The 4,300-nt window shown below is 35.5% G+C and overlaps 1 non-coding gene across 1 annotated transcript; it reads right to left on the bottom strand.

The window, feature by feature from the left end:
* Nucleotides 1-3,572: 3,572 nt before the first annotated feature.
* LOC148573339 (small nucleolar RNA R71) lies at nucleotides 3,573-3,680 on the bottom strand. Its single transcript, XR_015905655.1, has one exon. It is a non-coding gene; the product is annotated as a small nucleolar RNA R71 (small nucleolar RNA).
* Nucleotides 3,681-4,300: the final 620 nt, after the last annotated feature.

Here is a 4,300-nt window from a genome sequence, read left to right as displayed (position 1 = left end):
AACCCTAGTAGCTAGTTTATTATAAATAGGACCTCTTACTATTGTATTAGGCATCTTTGGGTTACCTTATGATCCTTTGATCACGTTTTAGGGGGCTGGCCATCTCGGCCATGCCTGGACCTTCACTTATGTATTTTCATACGGTAGAGTTTCTACACTCCATAGATTAAGGTGTGGAGCTCTGCTGTTCCTCAAAGATTAATGCAAAGTACTACTGTTTTCTATTCAATTCTTCTTATTTCGCTTCTAAGATATCCATTCGCACCCAAGAACGTGATGAAGGTGATGATTATGTGTGACGCTCATCATCCTTCTCCCTTATGAACGCGTGCCTGACAAACACTTCTGTTCTACATGAATTGAGCTAGAATGAATATCTCTTAGATCTCCTAACCAGAATCTTCGTGGCGTAAGCTAGAATGATGGCGGCATTCAAGAGAATCCGGAAGGTCTAAACCTTGTCTGTGGTATTCCGAGTAGGATTCAATGATTGAATGACTGTGACGAGCTCCTAACTCGCGATTGCAGGGCGTTAGTGACAGACGCAAAAGGATAGTAAATCCTATTCCAGCATGATCGAGAACCGACAGATGAATAGCCGTGCCGTGACAGGGTGCGTGAGCATATTATTTACTGAGAGGATAAGATGAAGCCATTGGCAAGGGTGATGCCTCCAGACGATTAGCCGTGCCGTGACAGGGCATTGGATCATTTTCCCGAGAGATGACCGAAAGTAGCCATTGACAGTGGTGATGTATCACATAAAGCCAGCCATGGAAAGGAGTGAGACTGATTGGATGAAGATAGCAGGAAAGCAGAGGTTCAGAGGAACGAAAAGCATCTCCATTCACTTATCTGAAATTCCTACCAATGATTTACATAAGTATCTCTATCCCTATTTTATTATATAATATTCGAAAACACCATTATCACTTTATATCTGCCTGACTGAGATTTACAAGGTGACCATAGCTTGCTTCATACCAACAATCTCCGTGGGATTCGACCCTTACTCACGTAAGGTATTACTTGGACGACCCAGTGCACTTGCTGGTTAGTTGTATCGAAGTTGTGACAAATTATGAATGTGTAATCACGATTACGCGTACCAAGTTGCTCACGTGCCAGGAATAGTTCGAGCCTGGATATCACAATTTCGTGCACCAAGTTTTTGGCGCCGTTGCCGGGGATTGTTTGAGTTTGGACAACTGACGGCTCATCTTGTTGCTCAGATTAGGTAATTTTCTTTTCGTTTTGTTTTCAAAAAAATCTTTCAAAAATATTTTCAAAAATCTCTCATCTGTTTTCGAAAAAAAAAATAAAATAAAAATGTTTTCAAAAATTTTATTCAAGATTTTTAAGAATGAATTCTAGTGTTTCATGAAGCATGTGAAGCCTGGCTGGCTGTAAAGCCATGTCTAAATTCTTTTGGACTGAGGCTTCCAAACCATCAGAGATAAGTTACATACTTGATAAATGATGAACAGCAATTTGTTTTCAAGATCAATATACTCTGGTGTTAAATGCTGAAGCTTGGCTGGCCATTGGCCATGTCTAGTGTTTTGGACTGGAGCTTTCTTTGAAAGCTTGGCTGGCTAGTGAGCCATGTCTAATTCCTGGACTGAAGCTTTAGACTAACAATGCAAGATTCCTGGAATTCATATTAAAAATTTTGGAATCCTTATTTTGTCTTTTTCATATAATTTTCGAAAAAAATCCAAAAAAAATTAGAAAATCATAAAAATCAAAAAAATATTTTTGTGTTTCTTGTTTGAGTCTTGAGTCATGTTATAAGTTTGGTGTCAATTGCATGTGCATCTTGCATTTTTCGAAAATATCATGCATTCATAGTGTTCTTCATGATCTTCAAGTTGTTCTTGGTAAGTCTTCTTGTTTGATCTTGATGATTTTTTGTTTTGTGTCTTTTCTTGTTTTTCATATGCATTCTTGAATTCTTAGTGTATAGGCATTAAAGAATTCTAAGTTTGGTGTCTTGCATGTTTTCTTTGCATTAAAAATTTTTCAAAATTGTGTTCTTGATGTTCATCATGATCTTCATAATGTTCTTGGTGTTCATCTTGACACTCATATCATTCATGCATGCATTCATTTTTTTGATCTAAAAATTTCATGCATTGCATCTTTTTAGTGTTTTTCTCTTGCATCATAAAAATTCAAAAATCAAATTGTTTCTCATAAGTCAAATCAAATTTTCAATTTGAAAATCTTATCTTTTTCAAAATCTTTTTCAAAAATCAAATATTTTTCAAAATTCTTAGTTATTTTCGAAAATTCCAAAAATATTTTTCAAAAATCTTTTTCTTATTTTTATATCAAATTTTCGAAAATAACATAATCAATTAATGTTTTGATTCAAAAATTTGAAGTTTGTTACTTGCTTGTTAAGAAAGATTCAAACTTTAAGTTCTAGAATCATATCTTGTGATTTCTTATGAATCAAGTCATTAATTGAGATTTTAAAAATCAAATCTTTTTCAAAACTAATTTCAATGATATCTTTTCAAAAATATCTTATTATCTTATCTTTTTCAAAAATATCTTTTCAAAATATCTTTTCTAACTTCCTAACTTCTTATCTTTTCAAAATTTGTTTCAACTAACTAACTAACTTTTTGTTTGTTTCTTAACTTTTTCAAAACTACCTAACTAACTCTCTCTCTCTAATTTTCGAAAATATCTTCCCTCTTTTTCAAAATTTCTTTTTAATTAACTAATTATTTTTATTTTTATTTTTGATTTCAAAAATTTTCGAAAATTACTAACATTTTTCAAAAACCAATTTTCAAAAATCACTAACTCCTCTTCAAAAATAATTTTCGAAAATTCCCTCCTTCTCTCTCATCCTATTCTATTTATTCATTCATTAACTAACATCTCTTCCTCACATCATCACCAAATTCGAACCCCCTCTTCTATCTGTGTTCGAATTTCTTCTTCTTTTCTTCTACTAACAATAAGGATCCTCTTTACTGTGACATAGAGGATTCCTCTTCTTTTCTTTTTCTCTCCTCTTTCTTATGAGCAGGGATAGAGAAAAAGGCATTCTTGTTGAAGCTGATCCAGAACCTGAAAGGACTCTGAAGAAAAAATTAAGAGAAGCTAAATTACAACAATCCAGAGACAACTTGATTGAAAATTTCGAACAAGTAAAGGAGATGGCAGCCGAACCCAACAACAATGCAAGGAGAATGCTTGGTGACTTCACTGCACCTAATTCCAATTTACATGGAAGAAGCATCTCCATTCCTGCCATTGGAGTAAATAACTTTGAGCTGAAACCTCAGTTAGTTTCTCTGATGCAGCAGAACTGCAAGTTTCATGGACTTCCATCTGAAGATCCTTTTCAGTTCTTAACTGAATTCTTGCAGATATGTGATACTGTTAAGACTAATGGAGTAGATCCTGAAGTCTACAGGCTCATGCTTTTCCCTTTTGCTGTAAGAGACAGAGCTAGATTATGGTTGGATTCTCAACATAAAGACAGCCTGAACTCTTGGGATAAGCTGGTCACGGCTTTCTTAGCCAAGTACTTTCCTCCTCAAAAGCTGAGCAAGCTTAGAGCTGATGTTCAAACCTTCAGACAGAAAGAAGGTGAATCCCTCTATGAAGCTTGGGAAAGATACAAACAGTTGACCAAAAAGTGTCCTTCTGACATGCTTTCAGAATGGACCATCCTGGATATATTCTATGATGGTTTATCTGAGCTATCAAAGATGTCACTGGACACTTCTGCAGGTGGATCCATTCACCTAAAGAAAACGCCTGCAGAAGCTCAAGAACTCATTGACATGGTTGCTAATAACCAGTTCATGTACACTTCTGAAAGGAATCTTGTGAGTAATGGGACGCCTATGAAGAAGGGAGTTCTTGAAGTTGATACTCTGAATGCCATATTGGCTCAGAATAAAATATTGGCTCAGCAAGTCAATATGATCTCTCAGAGTCTGCATGGAATGCAAGCTGCATCCAACAGTACTCAAGAGGCATCTTCTGAAGAAGAAGCCTATGATCCTGAGAACCCTGCAATAGCAGAGGTAAATTACTTAGGTGAACCTTATGGAAACACCTATAACTCAACATGGAGAAATAATCCAAATTTCTCATGGAAGGATCAAAAGCCTCAACAAGGCTTTAATAATGGTGGAAGAAACAGGTTTAGCAATAGCAAGCCTTTTCCATCATCAACTCAGCAACAGACAGAGAACTCTGAACAAAATACTTCTAATTTAGCAAATTTAGTCTCTGATCTGTCCAAGGCCACTGTAAGTTTCATGAATGA

This window comes from Arachis ipaensis, chromosome B2, assembly GCF_059453495.1.
Source record: "Arachis ipaensis isolate K30076 ecotype BB chromosome B2, ASM5945349v1, whole genome shotgun sequence".
Taxonomy (NCBI): Eukaryota; Viridiplantae; Streptophyta; class Magnoliopsida; order Fabales; family Fabaceae; genus Arachis; species Arachis ipaensis.
Note: the sequence above shows the minus strand (reverse complement) of the source record. Positions and strands in the feature narration are given on the sequence as shown.